General features: G+C 40.3%; 1 long non-coding RNA gene across 1 annotated transcript; it reads right to left on the minus strand.

Moving 5' to 3' along the window:
* Positions 1-190: 190 nt before the first annotated feature.
* LOC137158354 (uncharacterized) lies at positions 191-21,839 on the minus strand. The gene is made up of 5 exons (XR_010921383.1): positions 21,801-21,839; positions 8,354-8,434; positions 7,920-8,000; positions 5,004-5,156; positions 191-334 (listed from the first exon to the last, which is right to left on the minus strand). It is a non-coding gene; the product is annotated as an uncharacterized lncRNA (long non-coding RNA).
* Between the last annotated feature and the right edge of the window lie 1,516 nt (positions 21,840-23,355).

Raw genomic sequence — 23,355 nt, forward strand, 5'->3', positions numbered from 1 at the left:
CAACTCATTTTTTCCTTTTTATGGTGAATACATGTATAAATATACTACCTTTATAAAACACACTATAGCATGAGCTGTTTATATAGATACATACACACATCTATAACCAAATAAAAGATTCCTTGGTTGTGCATCCCAATCTGCATTGCAGAAATTCTTACCACCACCTCTAACTTGTTACTTTGTAAAATTAGATTTATGGTGCTCTAAATCCCATTTATATTTTTATCTGAATCAGGCTGTTCATCCCTTGCTGCTCTTCTTTCCCAAATCAAATTCAGTCAGTTCTGTCTAGCTCTGTCTGAATGTTTCCTTTGATTGAGTGATGTTATTTCTAGGAAAAAAACACTCAAATCAATTTAATGCAAATTCCCTTTCATGTCCTGGTTGACCCATCAGGACTTAGACAATAACAGATTGAAGTAGTTACTTCCTGAGGCAGATGACTCATTGAGCGCTTAGTAATCAATTTTCATCATTGTGACTGCATAATCGGTCTTTAGGGTCCTGTTACATATCGTGACTAGAATGCTATAAAATACCAATATTCTCAATATAGAAAATGGATTGCACAGTTGCAAAGGATTTGGGTAATAAGAAAGGGTTTACTGGACCTAATTCTGCTCTCATGCACACTGGTAAAAATCCAGAATAATTCCATGGAAGTCAATGGATGTACATGCCAGATTTAAATTGGTGTAACTAAAAGTCAGAATTTGGTCCATTTGGACATACACCAGTGTAATATTGCTAGTGACAACAGAAGCAGACTCACTGCATTGAACCTTTTCTCATCTTTGCAAAGATCCATCTCTCTACTGCTGAACTGAGAGATGCTTAATCAACACACAAAATAATGGTTTTGGTCTAATGTATAAAATGTACAGATTTATTTTTATGGAAAACAGAGTGGAGAGGGTGGATTGAGATCAGCTAATAAAATAAATTAGGATGATATGCTACCCCTCTAAGGGTCTATAACACTTCATAGATTACAAAATAGTACATATACATTTCAGCATGTGATCTTTCATTATAATGACCAGTGTAGTTTGGAGCCATTAAGAAAGGGCCCCAGTGTTTATGTTTCCATTCACATAAAGGTACATGTAGTAATAGGAATTAAATGTCATCACAATCGACTATGTAAATGCCATAAGATGTCCCTCAAAATTTATAGTGGGTGGATATGTGCACCACAGAATGACATGAGCCTCACTTATGAAAACACACAGGGCTTCAATCCAAATTTAGTTACACTGGTGTAAATTAGGAATGTTTGCACTGAAGCCAATGGAGTGACACCAGTGTAGCAGGATCAAAATGATGCCAGCAGCACAATTAAAAACACACAGAATAGGATTCTCCTCTCACCCCTGTTTTACTCATGTAAAACTAAGTTCAGTAAAGTTATTCATGATTTACACTAGTGTAAGTGAGATCAGAATCAGACCCACAGTACAGTTAATATTATTTCTACCAAGCTTTGAGGTAAATATCTTTTTTCGATCATTCACATAAAGTCTGTAATTTTGTTGCCCATTTTTAATCACACCTTTATTTCTCTTTCCTGTACATTTTGCAAAGACGATACTCAAGAGGGTAAAGGACAGCCTGAATGACCATAATGTGCAGTATCCAGGAAATATCTAATCCACAATGCAGCAAAAATGACAGTAGGTAAAATGAGCATGTTTACAGATGCGCACAATCTAAGCAATGATCATACGATGTTAAGTCTTTCTAGGATACTTAGCATTTTTCTGCATGGTGATTCACTAGATACCAAAATAATATACCATAGTCAATTTATCAGAGCAATTAAAGCATCCCATATAATCCAGTTAACAAATCTTCTCTCCTGCAGGGAAGTATGTTCTTGGCACAAATGGCAGAATGGCTTTGGGAGGGCAAGATTCAAGCGCTTGCTGTCTAAAGACCTGTTTCTGGGAGATGCAGGGTGTCTTGGATCAGGTCTGAGCACCCTCAACTCCGATTGAGCTAGATGGGAGCTGAGAGAGCTCTACACCTTGCAGAAACAAGCCCTTTGTGCCCCCACTTAAAAAGTGTTTTCCTTTTGGGGGTACACTCATGCACACACATACAAATTGTTTGATATTGTAGCTATCTGTCAGGGAAAAGAATCTGCCACCTTTCTTCTGTCTTTACTCCCCACTTTACTCTGTATAGTCCAATGACCTGGCATAACTCCATTGAATTCAAAGAAGGTACTCCAACAGAGCTTTTTACCCTCATGGTCCATGGGTGAAAGAATTGAGCTCGGAGTGATTAGCAAGGGAAAGTTCTGAGTTTGGGCAACTTAATGAGTTTTACTGCAAGAAAACCATGTTCTTCTGAATGGATGAATCCAATTTGCTTTGGCTGCTTCCTGGTGGTTTTCATTGCATGGGCCTGTGAAAACTGCATTCTTTATCTTGTCACAGAAGAAACAACATCTTATTTTAGCGTTTAATGAAAGGATTGTTTTTTAAAAAGTTAAAGAATAATCTGCACACAATTATATTGGGAAAATATTACATTTTACAAGTCTAAAATACTATGAAAAATAGGAATGAAATATCTCTTTTCCTATTAACAATACAAGCTAAGTATTCAGACACTCTGTTTCAGTTAAAAAAGACAGATGCACCAAATGAAAACAAGTTCTAGAAATCACTTGTCAAAATATATATCAAAATATCAAATGTCAAAATATGTCAAAAAAGTATTGTTGTAGCTGTGTTGGTCCCAGAACATTAGAGAGGCAAGGTGGGTGAGGTAATATCTTTTATTTATTTAAAAATTGGTTCAATAAAAGATATTATCTCCCCCGCTTTGTCAAAATACATCATTTTCAAAATCACTAAAAGACCTTATCCTACTGCAGTGTATAGGAATAGAGAAGTAATCCTTTGAATAGTTGGAGCCCCTTAGTAGCACTCACCAGGTTTTATATTTTGAAATGCACAAGAACCCACCCAGAGGAGCAGTTCATATATGCAGCTAGACCTTGAGAGTTCTGTGTTTTCTGTAAACATGATTATTTTGACCCCACTATGCCAGTGTTCTGTCCCTCACATTCTGTTTGTTGTGTATATAGCAAAAGACACAACACCTACATTACTTGCAAGGCACACATTGAAGACCACGGCGTTAAACTTTGCAAAGAACACTGGACTCATCCATACAGAGCAAGCATAGTTGGGCTATATGCTGGCTACTCTTGACATGTTTGCAAAAGGGGAGATGGTGCACATGAGTCCTTCTCTGCTGGTGGTCCAGGCAGAATGCAGCCTAATGATATGTCTACACAGCAAAACAAAAAACAATCAAAAAAACCAGCCACCCTAAAATAAACTCATGGAAGCGAGTCTCAGAGCCCAGGTCTTCAGGCTCGCATTACGGCACTAATAGCTGTGTAGACATTTGGGATCAGATTTTGAAGCCCAAAGAGGGGGATGGGTTTCAAAGCCCTAGCCCAAATGTCTACACAGCTATTTTTAGCACTGTAGCACAAGGCCAAGTCTGTAGATTTGGACTCTGAAACTTGCTACTGCAGAGGGATTGGAGTGGTGGGTTGCCAGGTAGACATACCTTCAATCCTATACCTTGCAATTCACCACAGCCTTCCCTACCCTAGACTTATTTTTATGAAATTTCCCATTGTTGCTATCTCTAATTTAGCCCCATCAATGGCAGGACTGGTGGGAATGATAGCATAGACAAAGTTTTGGCAGCTGCTGGCCTTATGAGCTCACACTCAGATTAAGATTAGGTGTGAGTGTGCTTCCAGCAGCTGTCTGGAACCTGTCTACAATAGCTCTCCTGAACCAGCTGCAGCAACAGTGGGAAACTTTTGGCAGAAGATCCTGTTATAGATACAGACAAACAGATATGCCCTCTTCAGCAGCTCCCTTTTCGTAAAGTATGGGGGAGCATCAGTGGTGTTAGACACTGCAAAGACAATAGGCCATGATTTCTTTCACCTCCATGTTATTTAGAGATCTAGGTCTGGTACAACAAGCAACAGCTACTGTATCTTTTAAAAACATATGAGTAGGGACTTCTGGATGTACTCTTCAGCCCACAGAGACATTATTTCTGCCCTTTGCAGGCAGAACACCTCTAGCCATTGCTGCTTGATCAAGACCTCTGTCTATATTCCATCCTGTAACACAGCAAGAGCTATGAAAGTCATGATCCAGTCCATGGTAATTTAAGCTTCCAAGTGAATGTGTAATTGGAGCATGGCTACAGGAGTAAGATTTCGTGTTTCAGATCACATCACAGAATGTCTGATAATTGTCAGTGAAGTGTTTAGAACGAAAGAGATCCTTTCTTAAAGAAAAAGTGCATGTAGTGAATTTAGAATGTCTGGCCATAGATATGCTTAATAACAATAACTGTCTGAGCTAAAAGTACAGTCTATTTTGATCACAATCATCATCTCTATAGGTACCCGCTCTTTTGCTGGCCTGATTTTCCATATTGTACCAGTAAAACATACTTATAAAAGCTGCCTCTTCTAAAGACAGTTGTTACAATAAAAAACTGAAAAATAAAAGTGATTTTTATTGCTTAGTATTGTTTTCCAAACAACAGTACTTTGTTCAGAAGCCTTATTGTTACAAGTTCCCCTACCACCTTCCTTGTTATCTGAAGCAACTGCCAAATAATGGGCTCAGTTCTGCTCTTGATTGAACTAATACAGACTTCAGTGGGCACAGGAGTAGGCTGCTGAATTAAAGGATGGTTGTGCTCTGAAAAGTGATCATGTAAAAATGGCAGCCCCTAAATCAGCAAACCCCCTTATTCAACCCGTGCTTATTCAAAGACACATGAAGTGACTTAAGCAACAACAAATTTTAAAAAGAAATAATATTAAGTGCTTACTGCCTTTTACTCTTGTTAGACCTTCCAAATGAGAGCTACATTCTATGCCTTCTTGGGTATTCTTGAGTCCATACAGTCTAGCAATACAGAAAGAAATTTAAAAATCTTACCTTGGAATGAGTTTCCCTACAAATGGAGCTTGTCCTTCACATTTAAAATTAATCTCCTGTGGCCAGGGAAGACTCTGCTGAATCTCCACTGGGATATGATACAGCTGGAAGGCCTATGTATCCACCTTGATAGGGGTGGGAGATATACAACCCCTGCAACAGATTAGAAGGGAAATTAATTTGCAACCACTTGCACTCAGAGCAGGACACTTTCCAATGCTCTACCACTCAATTACTGCCCTGATAGGGGCTGGATCTGTCACATGAGTCGTGGGAGTTTGATCAAGGAACAGAAAGAAAATGTGGATGTGCTAAGGAGGTAAATAGATGCCGAAGGACTGAAGCAGGGTAAGGTCTAGGTGGAGAAAGTTCTCAGGAAAACTCTGGGCAGAAATACTACTAGAACTCCCAAGAGCACTCCCCTTTGGGGGGGAATACTGGAATCTCTCTTAGTCTGTTTATACCTTTTTTCAAAATCCATATTCATACTCTTGCTAACTCTGTGCTAAAGTTTGTATCTTTTTTTTTGGGGGGGGGGGGGGGCTGTTAAAGATAATAAATTGTTTGTTTTAAAGTGCTATAGATAGAAGCCATACAAAATGCCACCACTTGCATCATCAGGAGATTTGCTTGCTAAATTCCAATAAGTTACATCTGTGTCAATCTTACAACAGCAGTGGGGTTACACAGGTGTCACTGAAGAACTAATTAAACTTTGTTGGGGGGGAGGTAATATGTCTCGGCAGGAAAGATCCTGATTTTATTTTCAGAGCCTGGGGTTGGGATAGCATTTTTCAAAATCCCCCATCACTTTACTTGTAAAGTTTACAGGGTGATATGGAATAATGAGAAAATAAACCAGAAACTCCATGCTGCTTTCTTTTATAGTCACTTTCAGAGCAGAACTGCACTTTACACTGTGCTGTGTTTGGTAAGTAACTGATTCTTGGCGAGACTTTCTAAAATAATTAAATTTAGGAGCGCAAGTTCCATTGACTTTCAAGGGGAATTATGCTCCCAAATCTCTTGGGTGCTTCTGAAATCTCCCTTTTAATCATTAGGGAACATGAGACACAGAAAATCTATCAAACTTGCCCAATGTGAGCTTGCCCAATCAGCAGCTTGTCATAAAGGTCAGGAAAGAATCCAAATCTCTTGACTCCCAATCAGTTGATGGCATTGTCTGTCTCATTCACAAAACAAATCCTGTGACAGCTAGACAACTTTTTCTATCAAGTTCTCTCTGCTGGGAATCTGGATGTTACTCATGTCACAAGGAAAATTCAGGCTGTGAAAACCTCCCACTTGAAGAGGAATTTAACAATTGATTTTCAGCTTTCCCCTCTAGTTGGACACAAATATTTAAATTTTGCTAAGCTCATAATTTCACTGGCAAAAGCATCTGGTAGTGAAATGCAAAAAAATAGGTCAGACTGCATTGAGGAACGGATTATATATTTATTTTGACCTTTTAAGAAAAAGCAAAACATGAATTTTGATTTCTCACCACAGATAGAAAACATTTTCTACACCTCACACCAAGGTGTCAGGGCTGTATTCACTGTAATCAAAGTGACCTTGAGACAGCAAGAGGCAGACATTCAAATTGCCAAAGATGTCAAAGCAACTTTTGATGATAGACCATGTCATGATCACTACTTTCATGATTTTCAACAATAAATACTAGATAACACAGGGAAGTTGAAGGAAGACTCAAACTAGAAATAAGGCACAATTATTTAACAGTGAGGGTGATTAACTATTGGAACAAACTACCCAGGGAAGTGGTGGATTCTCCATCTCTTGAAATTTTCAAATCAAAACCTGATACCTTTCTAGAAGATATTCTCCAGTAAAACACAAGCTACAGGGCTCATTTTAATCCAGGAATAACTGGATTAAATTTATGTTTTTTGGTATACAGGAGATCAGACCAAATGATCTAATGGTCCCATCTGCCTTTAAAGTCTATGAATCTATTTGTAGAGGAGCTGTGCTGAGAAATTCCATTTACTCATGATTTAGATATTTTGAAATGAATGAATGAAAACCAAAAATTTTGAAATTCTCCACAAAAGGGAAAACCTGAAGTTATGAGCATGGGGACCATCCATCTGGAGGGCTTCCGTGGAACTTGGCAGGAATGTTTCAAAAGCTGCCTGGAGGAATTTCATTTAGATTGAACCATCTACACAGAATGTTCCAATTTTAGAGCAAAAAATGTCTCAAATTCTGAAGAAAAATGTTGAGGGAATATTTTTGACTAGCTCTAATTTTAGTGAATACTTTTTAAGAAATTAGCAAGCAAAAATGGCTTTAAGACTATTTTTAAAACACCAAGTACAGTTCATTGTGATTTTGGGATCATGTTATTTGTTGTACAAACGTATTTGGACACCTGTGAGATACTTGTGAAAATTTTCACAAATCTTGAAGTTTCACAAATGTTTCTTTATCTAAATATTTATACTGGAAAGTCATGATTCAATCTTTGCTATCTGAAAGTTCCAGACATCCAAACAAGGAATAGAAATAATGCTATGTGATACAAGATGAATAACAAATAGTCAGAGTTAACTACTAAGAACATATAAATTAGAGATTATTTGTTCAGTCTACCCAGCAAATAAATAAATAAATGCACAAAAAAAAAAAAACAAAGATCATTTTAATGAAATATTTACTACCCCAAAAAACTAAATTCATAATGAATTTTATTCATTAAAAAATCAAAGCTAGATGGATTCATTAAGTACCATAAGTTTATTGTAATTGTTGTTAATAATTTCAGGTCTGCATTATTGTGTCTCATCTCTGCACTGACACACGTTATTAGTTAAAGAGCAGAATTAAACACAGGGAGGTCTCAAGAATCTGACCATAGTTGCAGTGAAGCGGGATATAATTAATGCTTACATAGTTCAGATATGCAGGGTCAATGTATGGCTGGCCTTCAAAAATTGGGGGGGAAGAGTGAGGGGCAAGGTTCGTAGATACCTGAGTAAACAAACATAAAAAGCATATAATTTATAAAACATTCTGTGATACTTCATGAAACACACATTATCTAATGTAAACAATGTTGTTTGTAATAAATCTTTGTTTTCCGACACCCCCTTAATTGGGTCCCTAAATTCAATGAGTAGACGCCATGCGCTAAATGGGCATGGAGATTGAAAAAGAGTAGTCAGTATTAAAAAGTGAACACTTATCAACAGCTACTACCTACTGCTCTCAGAAATCATGTCACTGTATGCCACACACCATTCTATACATAAACTAGTGTATAAATGGTGTATCCCAGAGACTGCTACATGGTAGCACTTAGTAAATGGTGGTGCTTATTGTACCTTCTTATCTTCTACAGATGGTCCTTATGCTTCAGATTATGAACACATGAGCAGAGAGGTATGGAAAAGCTTGCACTATACCTATATTGTGGATAAATATGAAAAATCAGTCTCCAGTGCAATCAGTCTGGTGTTTTCAAGAGCATTATATTCACTTAAAGTACATAAATAAAACAACAGCCAAGGTGTCAGGATAAATATTATGATATATATGCAATGTTTTTCTCAGTTCTACATTGGGACTGAAATGACAGAGTCATAATAGAACAGTTTATTGAACTGAATTTTCACTCCTGAGACGGAAGTGTGTGATCTTGGTCACACCTCCTGTCAAAGGAAATCATTAAAGTACAATATGCACTGAACTCACCCAGAGAGTGCTTTGCTTTAGTACACAGCATCATGCCACACAGGTAGAAATGGGCTACTTTCTGACTAAAATATATTCCTCTTCTAAAATGATTACCACTTCTTTCTTTCAAATGAAAGTGAAAGTGATGATGAGTCAGCACAAGGAAAAGGAACACAATTTAAAATCTGAAACATAACAGAAGGAAAAAGTGCTAAAGTACATATAATTATTTAAATTAAAGTTCTATCAAAGAATGTATGCCTGGCAGTCTACATATTTAAGATACCAGAAAGTGCATGATTGGTTTGCTGGAACACTCAATGACACTGTTTGCTGTTTTACATAAGAATCTGAGACTTATTTTCATTGATAAAGATTTAACAGACAGAGAAAATGGGCCACAGAAAAGATGGGATTTATTTTCAGCCTTGCTTAATTAAAATTTAGTTAGGTAAAATACTTAATGCCAGAGGATTTGTCCCTTAAGGGATGTTTTGGTTATAATGTGGCTACATGTTGGAAAAAATAAATTACATGATCTTTAATATTTAAAATAGTGATAGTTTGCACTGAAAAAAATCAAATTATTCTCTTATCCCCTGTTGGAAAGTATCAGTGCTAAAGCGTAGTTAAATATGCAACTTAAATGTCAGGTCTCACCCAAGAAGCTGAATTTAATGATCCAGAGTTAACAAAGGTACAAAGGGCTCAATGCATGCTCCTCTTATTCTTTGCTTTTTATTCCACCCACAGTATCATTTTACATAAACTTGTACATGTGTTTCTAGTTTCTACTTTTATTAATGTCCTTCATTCCCTTAGTAATTAAATAATCTTCTTTAAAACTCCTAATGCTTATTGGTTTCTTTTTGTCTTTCTCGAATAACATGAAAGACTGTAAAGTTAGAGATTAATGGACAGTCTACTATACTCAGTCCCTATGAGAAATAGTCATAAACATCAGAAACCAAACATCAAAACATGACAAGCTTATAAGTATTGTTAAAAACATTTGTCTTCCAACCACCTCATTAGTAATACTATGATAACAGCAAGCTAAATAAAAATGTTTAGGGGCGCTATTAAAAATGCAAAAATACCATGTGCTTTGCTGACAGTGTAATCTCAGCTGAGTGATACACACTCTGTAAGGGAAAAGAGAAAACAAATGAACTTAGTTTGTGTAAATAATGATCTTCTTGTACTGTTAGGTTTTTTTCTCCCTAGTTTAATACTCTGTTTTAGGACAGTATATTAGAGTAATAAAATTTCTCTGCAGTAACTGGCCTGCTTGGACATTGAAACATATGGTCAGTAGAAAACAGAATCCCAAGCAAGATAATGGGATTTCTCATAATTTGATTTGCCACAGATGTATTAAGCATGCCAACTTCCTCCTTGTGGAGATGCTACTGTTTATATTTTGGTTGCTAATTAACGTAGTCACTCAGAGGTACATAATGCCACTAGCTGAGCTACCATTCCATATAAATCTAATTTTGGCCTTGAAGAGCATTGCTAGTTCTATAAACATGAGGAATTGTCTGTCAAACCGCACAGTGGCCTAACGCATCTGGTGAAAATGCAAAGTTCTGCATCCCCTTTGGTGTTTGATAGAGCAGAGGGAGGAAGAACAGTAGTCACTGCAGATAACAAATCAATGTTGCTCTGACTATTGCAATTTAATAATAAAAAAGCATGATATTGAAGGGATGTGAAAGCTATAAAGAAAAGATTTGAAATTGATTTTGAAAGTTTCTAAACCAGGCCATAGAATGGATGGCCTATGGTGAGGTAAATGTTTAGTCTCACTCTTAAAACTCCTTGTAGAAAGTGACATTTCAATTTTCCCCAGCTTTGAGAAGCTTGATTTTACAGCTCTGCAGCTCAGTCTTTGAGAAGCACCTTCTAGCAGTGATAATAAAGCATACTGAGTGGGGATATGGACAACATTGATAAAGAGGCACTAATCCTTATCCTCTGTGAGAAATAGTCTGAAAGCAGATTCCATCCTGAGGAGAGAAAAAAAAATACTAAACATGATTAGGAATAACCTATTTTTCAAAGAGCAACTGGGAGCCTAAGTGCATTTTTCTACTAATATACAATATATATAGATGGCCATGTGATTTAAAAGGCATTTTAAGAAAAATAATTAAGTAGAAGTAAAAAATACATATAGTTTTATAGTGCAATGAAATGAGGAAGGAAGAAAAAATAATTTGAATGAGCTTTAGGAGGATCTAGCCTGTAAGATCTGACTGATTAATGTTAAGATTTGTATTTGGGGATGGAAATTTCCCTTTTAATTGGTTCCCATATCACTGTTTACAACTTCAGTGGTGCGAGCTTTCAAGGCCTTAGCTGAATTCTGCTCATAAAGTTCTACCAGAGCTCACACCAGCATAATTCACGGAGAGCCTCTCCGTACTGTAAAAAACAGAATGTTAATGATCTTAGAATCTCTTAGGCCCCTAGAACAAGTGAGAATTACAACTCCCCCTGAATATACATTGGTAAGTACCCAAGATTAAACCTTGAAAAATGAACTTCAGGTCATTTTTCATGAGCCATTTAAATATATCAGTTCTCGAAGCCAAAAGTTGGGTTTCAGAATAACACTGTTAGGCATAGAAAGGAAAAGCAAAGTTTAAGAGTCAGTTCCCCAGACTGGAACATCCATGATTCAGACACCAGGAAGAGGTTGGCATGACACAGTGGCAAGTCAGCTGTTAAACTGGAGAACAACAGGGAGCAATGTGTGGGGAAATCAATACTTGTCACAATCAAAATACACAAAGATATACCAGATGACCCAGGTTTTATGGTTACAAACAAACATCATTCAGAAGTCTGGTTACCAAAAGCTTAATTGTATGGCAGTATCACTTTCTTCAATAGCAGGAATTGGAGATGTGAAAGAATGTAACACAGACATCATAAATATATGATAAGGTATAATGTGATGATTCAAAAATGTAACAACAGCTTGCCATAACTGGCTGATCAACAATGATTCTTTAGTATTTATAATTATCATGGGCATTAACTGGTAATAGAGCATGAAAAACAGCAAAATAGAGAACCAGGCAAAAAGGACAATCAGCATCATCAGTGTACAGTAAATTTACTTTGGATAGTGTGACAGAGTTGATAAAGATGTGAAACTCATAGCCCTATTAAATTAAGAGGGAACTCACAGAAGGGGATAACAGTAGAGCTGATCTGTAATTTCTCAATTAAAATTTTATTTTTGTAAGAAAATGCTGATTAATTGAAACCAACATTTTTCGTGAAGAAGTTGGTTTCAATGAGAATTTTGTCAGAAGGAATGCTCAAATCCAGGATGGAATTTCTGATGAGTGCATGCACACCCCTCCCCACCTCTCTGCTTAGCCAATAGACCAGTGGTTAGGGCACTCACCTGGCATGTGGGAGACCCTAACTAACAGGCTATACAGTATCTCTCTTACCCTCTCTGGTCCCATGAAAACTGAACTATTTATACAAAGTGGAACAGTCCCATCAGGAGAAACGGAGTGTCTCAATAACCTGGTGTTTAGGCACTTGCCTAGGATGTAGCAAACCCAGGTTCAAATCTCTGGGCTGAATCAAGCAGAATAGGGACTTAAACCTGGCTCTTCTAAATGTCAGTTGAGTGCCCTAATGCTGGACTATTAGCTATCCTGTCTCTCTCTCAAAAATGTAGAAAGATCTTGCTTTTGTCCCAACGTTGAACAAAAGCAAATACTGAAACCTCACATTTTTTCCACAAAATGGGATTTTGGTTTTCTGGACCATTCTACCATCCACTATGGACATAAACCAGCTGAGTAATGGAGTATCAAGTTGAGTTAATTGGTGAGAAAAACGGGGACTGATCAAGAAAATAAAAGCAAAATTTCTGGTTTAGAGTCCTTAGAGTGGATCTGACTTTGAGTCCTTCATTTGTCCCTTGAGTCCCATCTCAACAGTGAATGAGAGCACTGAGTGCAAAATACTTGCTGCCTGGCAGGAGAGAGCACCATGAGTGATTGCTTCTGGCTAACCTATGGAGTAGTATTAATGGGTATTGGAGTGAGCTGCAACCCACCCTCTTCAGTTGGATTTATGGGATAGATGCAGCCTCAAATCCTTCATTTTTGCTTTGTTTTTTCATATAGCAGAAGCAATTTGGTGGGACCTGGTGATAGCAGATAAGACTCCTCTCACCATGATTTCTTTTTAAAAAACAATTTATTCAGGCACCAGATCAAATAAAAAGTTGGAGCTTTTGTACTTGTTTTGCTTTGTATGGTAGAGGTTTGCTCCTGGAGGTTTCATTTCAGACCAGGTAACAACAAAGCCTTAATAATTGAATGTGTCTAGAATTTTATCACCACCATTTACTCATCCTTAATTTCAGCAGTGCATGTCAGCTCCACTTCCACCATGATTGACATGCAGATGACAGTTTTATGAACCAAATAAGACGTGTTTATTTATGGCTTGGTGCATCCAGCTGCAACTATCTACCTGCTTGTCTGTCCTTTGCCAGCACTTCAGGATGCAATAAATCTTTTCCTGCTGAACTTCTGCAATGTTGCATGGGGACTAAGTGGTGTGGGTTTGTCACTGCTTGGTTTTTATCATCTGCAAAAGCTCAGCAAGATGAACTGGGTTGAACACATTAAGTTATCATCACACTTAGGCCTAAAAGTACAAGAAGAGATCAAACAATCTATGTGATATTCAGGATAATACAAAAAGATGTGACCAGACGGCAGCACATCAGAAGTTAAAGCCCTCCAAAAATAAGCTTGCCTGTAAGTTCAGTTTTAAGGCACAAATATTGTCATACTGTGGACCACTTCTCAGCAGAGACATAATCTTGTGTATCACCTTCCCAGTCACAATATGATTTGCAACTGCATAATATTCTCCAACCCCAAAGTAAGCACCTCACTTCATTCTCTCCGCTACTCCATATTCCCTCCCACAAAGTCAATCCTCCCCCACTCACAAAAAATCAATCCTACCCACAATCCATTCTCCTCCCCAATGCACTAAATCAATCCCCTGAACAATCTATTTGCTCAGGCATGCTCCCCAGTTCCCTTCCCAGTCCTATTCTCCCACATGCTGGTATCTTCCACTCCCTTCAGTTCTCTACCCAGAATTCAGCTCGGTTGCTCCCCCTGCTCCTGCCCTGTGTCCCACAGGCCTTAGCACCTACTGTGAAGACAGGGCAATTTCCTGCACCAAGCTTATTGAATTAAGTTTAAATTTCTTAGGAGTTCATTGTATTAAAAATGCAAATATTTATGTATTATTGTGGGATTGAATGCAACTTCTCTAGGGTGGAGATGTGGTCAGTGTAAAACCTGGGAAGTGTTATGAGCTTCAAAGGACTTTTTTTTTTAAAAAACAGCATGTCAGGCAAGAAAGCACTTTTGGGACAAACAAAGTTAAGTGGCTTTCTCAGGAACTCTCTAGGGGGAAGCGTATGCAAATATACCCCTTCCAGTTACGCAAGAACTCAGTCTTTTGAAGCTTTGTCCTGAGGAGGGGACCTTTGTCTGCAGATTACTTGTTAAAGGAGAACAAGCTCAGAGACCCACACTGTAGAAAGCACTGACTCTGAGGTTTGCTTATTCTGACCCAAGGCAGTTATGAATTTATAACCACAGAAAAAACCTGTAGTGGGGTTTGAAGGACTGACTCCTATCAGAGCCTTTGTTGGAGATGGGGTGATCTCTAGTAAGCTTATTAGCATGCAGGTAAGTTATTTTATTGTTTTAATAGATTCTATCTTCAGTGCTTTCACTTTAAGAATAAATGTGTTTGTTTAGGAATAACTGTGTGGTAACTTATAACAGTTGGCAATTCTGCCACTGATAACCTCTGAGGTGAAAAGCAAAGCAGGCCTTTTTAGGCAGTCTGACATGCTGGGGAATGTACTGTGTGGGCAGGGAACTGTGCAGCCTGGTAACATCCAGATCAGAAGGGAGTGAGATACGTGTGTCCACCAAAGAAAGGTAATGGCTGGAAGCCAAAAGCCTGGGAAGGGGGCACCCTTGATGGACCATAGAGGAGGAATGCAGATGCAGTTGGCCCTGAACTGTGACCCCTACCTCCTGATTGCTCTTCCCCAGCCCCTCATTTCCTGAATGTCTCACACGAGTCCTCAGTTCCTGTCTCCTGACACTTGGTTCCTGTCTTCCTCTTTAGGCCTCAGGTTCCAGCCCTTGCCTTCCAAGTCACACCTAAGAAACCCCTTCCCCTGTCCCCAGCTGCCTCAAGCTAACCGTTACTCCTCCTTCCACACACATTACTTATTCAGAGGTTCCTGTTACTCCTTCCCCCTTATGCAGGTCCACGTTTTGGACTTTTCTCTTTCCTATCCTCCTCTGCTATACCTCAGTGGCAGCAGCGGGTCTCTCAGTAGCAGTCTCTTTCTGGTGGTGGCAGGTCTCATAGTGAGAGGTCTCAAAGAGGTAGTAGCAGCAGCTGGAGTTCTGTAGAAGTTGTGGGCAACAGGGTTCCCTTGATGGCTGATCCTCCAGCAGCAGAGAGCCCCATGGTTACAGATCTCACAGAGTTCCTGGTGACAATGGCAGCTTGCATAATGGCGGAAAGTTCCTCAGTCCCAACAGCTCTGGTGGTAGCAGTAGATACCTGGGCTCCTCCTGTGGCAGTTCCTCACATGGTTTCCTGGCTCTCAATATATTTCCAGGACATGCTCTGCAGTCTGCAGTTTGGGAACCTCTAGCATTGAGAGTAAATTCTACATTAGCATGATGGTGCAGACCAGGAAAGAGAGCAGACCTTCAGTCCTCAGCTCCTGGAGAGAAAGCAGACTAAGAGCAGGAGCTGCTTCAATGACCACTGCCCAATACCCCCAACATAAAGGAAGGCAGGGCCTGATCCTGACTCACCTTGAGAGAGGACTATTCCTCTCTATTACTTGTGAACTTAGTATAGAGCCACAGCCTAATGAGCACTCCCTGAAGGAAGAAAGCCTTAACCCAGCTTTGGGACAATTCATTTATGTTAATTACCCTTTTTTCTGTTAATTGATGACCCCAGAAGAGGCAGACTAGCTAGGAGCCAGACAGAGGGCTCAGCTTCTTAGGTATGGAACTGGAGTGGGAAAACCATCCAGAGATCCCAAAGCCACAGCCTGGGTGAGTTCTGGGTTCCCACCCAGAGCCTAGGGGGCACCCCAGTGACAGGATGTTGCTCAGAAAAAGCTGATGAAGTTGATTGAGTGAGCTGTTATCCTTGAGAGATTTTAGCAAGGTCATAGCACAGCTTCATGCAGTCAGAAATCCAATGTGAAATTTGCTGAGCTGTTGCTGGTTGACACTTGATTCTCTCAGTAGGGCTAAAAAGAATCTGGGAGAAGATTTGAAAGACTTTGTGCAGTCTAGGTAAAATGCCAAAGCTCTGGAAACATCTAAGATATGGAATTCTTCTTCAGCTGTGGATGAGTGAGGCTTTAGAAAAAACACCAGAAGATGTGGTGGAAAGCTGACGTCACCTTTGGCATAAACTTAGGGTGTGGCCTAAGGGAAACCTTATCTTTATGAAAGTCTACAAAAGGAGAATCAACTAAGAGATCTTCAAGTTTTGAGACTCTCCTTGCAGAAATGCAGTCTTCACACATAGTAGAGATAGTGAGTTTGTCACGATAGTTTCAAAAGGGGAACCCATTAGTCTGGTAAAAACTAGGCTAAGATCCCATAAAAGTACTGAATCAGTCCCAAGAGGATTGACCTTGACTAGAACTTTCTGAAATCTGGATATCAAAGAGTGGGAGAAATGGAAAATCCACCCACAAGCAGATGTACTGCAGATATAGACTGCCAGGTGGACTCTCAGTGAACTGATTGAAAGGCCAGATGATTAAGAGTTAAGGTTGCTTGGTGGCACGTCATACCCTTGCAGCATGTGGAGTTGAGCAAAACTGAAACTTCTGAAAACCAGGAAATGCACAGTTAAAGTTGTCTTCGCAACCTTAACTCTGCCCTCTTTCAGCAATATCCTAGGAGAGCAATGCAATGTTGCTAACTCATGATACTTGATGTGTCCACTAAAGCTCCAGTTCCTGGAATCAGCAATTACATCAGAATCTCAGCTTTCATTAAAAAAAATGTTTAGTCCTCGTGGTTGCAGAGAAAAACTTGAAAACATGAAGCCTAATGGCTCAAAATCCAGAGGCAAATGTAAAAAATAATACATGTAGGATTCTTTTAAGTGTCATTACGTTTAAAGCAGTCTGGTGATTTTCTGGGCCGACACATGATTTTGAATGCTTTGGATTGGCAATAGTGGCAGTGACTTGAAGTGCTGGTAGATTATTGTTGTTGTTATTTATATGTATCAAAATACCAGCTAAGAACCCTGAGGCAGGCCACATTTGTCAGAGGTCACATCAGGGTTCTTCTTCTTGGTGCTTCTCTTGAGAACTCAGGCCATCCTCAGTTGAAACATCAAAACAGACAGTTTTTCCTGTACTTGGGACAGATTCCTGCAGTATCCTCCCACAATCTCTCTCCAGACTAGCATACGTGCAGACCCACCAACAGCAATTCCAGGCCCCAGGGCACAACAGTCAGTAGCCTCCTTAGAAAGGGATGACTGAGGTCCGAGGGGGCTTCCTCTGGAAGTTTTTGCTGATTTATTATGTGTCATGCAGGTTCCTGGGTGGCTGAGGCAGCAGATATTGCTGCTCAGCTTCCTGCGTCCCTTGGACTCTCCAGAGAAGTTACTAATGAACCCTGGAAGCTGAGCTGCAGATACCACCTCCTCGGCCGCCTGGGAACCTGCATGACACATAATGAATAAGCTTGGCTCAGGGGAGGGGTGGAGAGCGTGAGCAGCGGGGGCCTTGGGGAAAGAGGTGTGTGTGGAGGAGAGGCAGATACGTATCTATCCTCCCATCCACCCGGGGCCCTTTTAAATTGCCAGACTTCTGGGCAATTGCCCCCACCCCCGGTTGGTGGGCCTGCATACATGTACCAGAAGTCCTGGGAATAAACTACCCAGCATTCCCTCTGAATTGAGAGCAGATGGAAGCTTCCACTCACCTTGCTCTAGGGGTCCCATTCTTGAACAGAGGCAGCAGTCCTGCTGCTCTTCTTAACACTCTTACTGTCTCCCCAGAACTACTTCCTTCCATTTCTCAGTAGCTGTTCTTGACCCACAACTCTGCCTTTACCACAAAACTCCTGGAACAAGTTAAAATGGTTCTAGAGACTTCCATCATCTCTCTTAAAGGGCTAGTACATCCCATTACTGGACCCATTCGGGAATGCAGCCTCATTGCACTAGGCATTGTAGAAACATACAATCCTTGCTCCAGAAAGCTATCTATCTAGTTAGGGTCAGGACAAACAAAGGGAATAGGGGAGGGAGAATGATGATAGCAAGGGGAATTAATCTAAACATATATATTACACACAAAACTACATTAAAATAACAAAGTAAATAATAATAAAAATAATAAAAAACAAACAGTCAAGCACTCAAAATTAGGAAATACCAGAATTAAGTTTGCCCATGAAATTGAAAACAAGGTCTTATACAGGGAAGTGTTAGCCAACCTGAAGTATAGGCACTACAAGCTCTGCCTATATTATTATAAACCCCCCAGTCCTCCTGTTAAGCCATTATGCTGATGCATTGTTTATTTTCACTATACAAATATGTATAACACTGTACATAGCACTTTCGTCAGTTTGGGTTGTCATAATATTGATGATGATGATGATGTAGCAGGAGATGTCATTATAGCATCTTCAGTAGCTTAGTTCTAGCAGCAAGCACAGAGCCATGCTTCGAGTAATGATACTTTGTATGAAGGACAATACATAAAAATAAATTGTATTGTATCCATACCCAGGAAAGTGAAGCCAAAGTATACCTTCCAGCCCTACCATTACTCCTAATTTTCAGGATCTGGAATAGGTGAAATGATAGCTATAGATATTCTTCTATTTTCTCTGTCTGAGAATGCTACTTTCAGGAAATTGTAGAACGCACATAGTAGTTTATTCTTTTCAGACAGATGGGGTGGAACGACCAAGAATTTAAAGCCTTACAATATAAGTTATAGAGCCTTACAAGGAATCAGAAAAAGGAATTGGGCATTGAAGCTTCAGTCCTGCTGCAAGTGAACTCAATGGCCAAATGCTCATAGACTTCAATGGTAACAGATTCTGTTCCCTAATCATTGATAAAACGACCCTTTACTACAATTATGGGTGCTGGCCCTTGGATTCCCTTCTCTTTTACACCAAGGCTTCTCAGAAAACATAACTGTGTATTGTGTTTAATATAGTATATATTATGCTATATTAAATAAACACAAAATTAAACACTATATTAATATTAAATGTAATAATGTTATTAATGTTAATATGAAACACTTAGTATATACTGTATAGTGTATATAGTTTAATATAATAACTGTGTATTGTGTTTAATAAGTTTTATTATATAAAACTTAACGTCCATGGTTTTTCTCATTCATGGAGCTCATGGCACTTTATGGAATAGATATCATCAATATCATCACCATATCACAGATGTGGAAACTGAGGAATGGAGTTGTTAAATGACTTGCCTCTGGTCTATATCTATTTAGGATCCCACTCCTTCAAAAATACATGCACATGAAGAGCTTTATGTATACAAGTAATCCCTGTGATCCTGGTGTACTCAAAGGGGCTATTCATGTGCATAAAATTACTCATGTGAGTAAGCATTTATAGTATTGGAGCCTATTATTGCTACCTTTTCTAGATTGTGAAAAATTGTACATTAAATCCAGAGAAAAAATAGCAACACTAGGTTTCAAATTTGAAAAACTCATATAGAGCTCCATCTGATGCCCATTGAAGTAAAATAAAAGATTCCCATTGACTTCAATGGGCTTTGAATCAGGCTCATATTTCCAGATGTCTCAAGAATAACTCACAGTTGGAAGAAAAGTACTGATTTCTGAAGGCAGATTTTTTGCCATTTGCTTTAGTCTTCATATTTTTTCCATCTAAATTATGCCTCAATAAAATAAATTTGTTCTATGATTATGATGAATCTAAAGAATTTTTATTTACTCAGATGATGAATAATGATAAAAATTAAATCGATGCCTAAAATAAATTATATACCACTATTCTGAATTTTCTGATTCCTCAGTCTGTAGTTTATTGTTTTTTTAATTATTCAATTATACAGAGAAGGAAAGAGTATGGTCTTAATGGGTTTTTATAATGTTTTTGGGAGAAAAAAAATAGATGTTTATTATATTTGTAGAAGGCTAATTGCAAGGCGATTTAGAGGTCTTTTTTTAATCTCTAAAGCCCTGATTCACACGAGTGGACCCTCGAACCCATGTGGGGATCCAGTTGCAAGTTTGGAGCTTAAGGCATTGATTCAGCAAGCTACTTCAGCATATGTTTAACTTAATCATGTGATTAGTCCGATTGATTTCAGTGGGAAAACACGTTTAAAGTTCAGCATATCAGCCCATATCAAAGGTATTTAGGCACCTAATTGCATTTCAAAGGGCCATACTTTTTAAGTATCTTGCTGAACTGGGTATAAGACTGGTGAAAACACTTTGGCTCTGATGCAGGAAGGATACATAAGTATTTGGTTAATTTTAAGTCAGTGGAATTTAAGCATGTGCTTATGTGCTTTTCTGAATTGCCTCTATTTGTGACACAGTAAAAATCATTAACCAACTCCTCTGCTGGTGGGAAGTGGCATATCCATAAGGCACAATTCCATTGACCCAAATGGGGACCTTTCCACAGAAGAGCTGTTGAAACAGGTCTCCAATGCAAAGTCATTGGGACAAAATCTCTGTGTAATTTGGCAGAATTTCATTAATTTTAATGAAGCTGTGCCAGTTTATATCAACAGAAATTTTGGCCATATAGCTTTACATATTGGAGATTTATTTCAGTAGCTGTCAGTGAACACTGGATTTCTTTGAGAGAAATAAAATTAAAATAACCACCATCTAGCAATCCCAGCTACCAACTAATCAAGTTGTATACATATGTTCTTACTCATTAGAAAAAAGTAGTCAACTGCCTTGCATATAATTGTCCACTTAATTCAAGTAAGTTTTCCAGATATCTATATACTTATTTGTTATGCATTCACCATGTTCTCTTGAGTATCCCAGTATGAACTGTATACAATTTAATATTTTCTCTCACATGGACAGACTAATGAATCCTTCTGAACTTTGACCATCTGAGCTGAAAGGGTAGCAGATAGGGCACTATTTCAGGAGCCATGAGAGTTGGAATCTATTCTGGGTTTTGCCACTGACTGTGTGTGTGTCCTTGGACATGTCACTTATCCTATCTGTGCCTCAGTAAAATAACAACGTTTACTTACCTTCGTAAAGCTCTTTCAGATTGACGGAGTGCCACACAAGAGGTAAGTATTATGCGTGACGAGTGCCTTCTCTGCCTTAGTGGGTCCAGCACTTTTCTCTAGCAACAGGACAGGGTATACCTTTGTCCCTCAGTCATCCCTCTCCTTTCCCCTCCCCCCCCCCGCCCCTCGAGATCAGTGAGGGTAACACAGTTCCTCCAAAATGGCCATTCCCCTCCAGCTTCCAGTCCAGTTTCTGGGCCTGCTAGGCTCCCACCTCTTTGTTGGGGCTTTGGCTGCTCTGGTGAATGGCTGGGGGTGGGGGGGTTTCTACTCCAGACCTCAACCCAGGGGCCCTACAAGTAGCAGTCCCTTGCTATTGGTTTCTAGAATGCTGCTAGTTCCCCTGGGTTCCTTTGCCACAAACCTTTGTCTCAGCTGTCCACACCCTGTTTAAGCCAGGTCTCCAGGCACAGAGGCCAGGAGAGGGTCTTTCAATCTCTGGTAGCCCCTCTGGGCATGGCAACACCGAGCAAACACTCAGTTCAGTCACCCCTCTGGCAGGGTCCTCTCCTTCAGGGCTCTGCACCTGGGAAGGCCCTCAGTCCTGCTTAGAGAGGATTCTCCCCCAGCCTCTGTACCAGTGGGGTTCTTCCCTCAGCATTCCACTGCTCCCTTTGCACCCTCCGGGTTCTTGTCCAGGTCTGCACCTCTCACCTCCTCTCCTCGTCCTCGTCCTCTTCCTCGTCCTCGTCCTCGTCCTCCTCCGCCTCCGCCTCCGCCTCCGCCGCCTCCTCCTCCTCCTCCTCCTCCTCCTCCAGCAGCAGCTCACTCCCACAACTCCTACCACTCACTCCTTTCTAACTGAAGGAGAAGCTTTTAACAGGCCCTCGGCAGGTCCTTAATTGGCCTCAGGTGTCCTAATTAACCTGGAGTAACCCCCGTTGAGCTACCAAGGGAAAAGGGATGTGCTGATCCTGTCACTCTGCCACTCTCTTTATCAGTCCCCATCCTGTTAGCCGCCCACAACTGCCTCCTCCACATACCCCAAGCCAGCTGCCTGATCTACAGCCAGTTTGCTTCTGAACCGCGCCACAGGCCCATCTGTACATTCTCTTGCTCCACACCCTCCATTTCCTCGCCCTCGTGTCCCACCCAGACACCAAATGGCAAGACCTAATACCACCTGTGGAGGGCGAGGATCCCCAATGGGCCAGCCTCTATTCCACCCTGACCCCACGGCCCGCCGGGGACGTCAGTTGGCAGCTCCTTCATGCACCCGTCGTCAGCACGGGTGTGTACTTGGCACAGTTCACTCCTCACCCCGACACCTGCCCCTATTGCGGCATGAGGGAGACCCTGGCGCACCTCTACCTCGGGTGCACCAGCCTGCAGCCCCTGTTCCGGCTCCTCCCAGAACCTCTTGCTGAAGTTCTGGCTGCACTTCTTCCCACACCTGTTCCTCTACGCACACCCCATCCATGTCCCCACAAAGTCGCAAGACCTCCTTGTCAACCTCCTCCTAGCACTGGTCAAAGTGGTTATCCACAGCACCAGGGAGATGAGGTTGGCTGAGGGGGTGCTCTGCGACTGTGGGGCCTATTTCCGTTCCTGCCTCCATTCATGTATCCAGGCAGAGTTCCTCTGGCCCATGTCCACTTGGCTCCCTAGACACCTTTGAGGAGCAGTAGGTGCTATCCAGGATTCTCTGCTCAGTGTCCCCTTCAGGTTCCTCCGTTTCACCCTTTGACTGTCACGTCTGTCCCTGCTTTTTCATTTGTTGTTCCTCACATTCACTTGAGTCCCAGGCTCAGTAGCGCCTCTCCTTAGGCTGGGGAGGGGCTTTTAAGTGTGTTTCTTAAGGCATAGGCTTTACTGGGGATCCCACTGAGTTTTTACATAAGTCATAGCCTCAGAGAAGACACTTGGAGAGAAGAACCTACCACGTGTCCCATAACATATTCTTTCCCCTACATTATGAAAATATTCAATGGCAAAAAACTACAATACCACCTGTGGAGGGCGAGGATCCCCAGTGGGCCAGCTTCTATTCCATCTATTGGTGGGATGTCATTCTCTTGCAAAGCACAGAGTTGAGCAAAACTCAAACTTCTGACAACCAGCAAATTCCCATGCAACCTTAACTCTGCCCTGTCTCAGTAATGCCCGAATACGCCCTGTTAAGAAACACACCACCGTTACTCTGTCAATCCCGCAATTTCTGAAATGTATGGACTCTTCATTTTCTTTTACAACCCATTCACTCTCACCC

This window comes from Emydura macquarii, unplaced genomic scaffold (genome assembly GCF_026122565.2).
Source record: "Emydura macquarii macquarii isolate MOO-44397 ecotype Brisbane River unplaced genomic scaffold, CSIRO-AGI_Emac_v2 contig_1644, whole genome shotgun sequence".
Classification (NCBI taxonomy): Eukaryota; Metazoa; Chordata; order Testudines; family Chelidae; genus Emydura; species Emydura macquarii.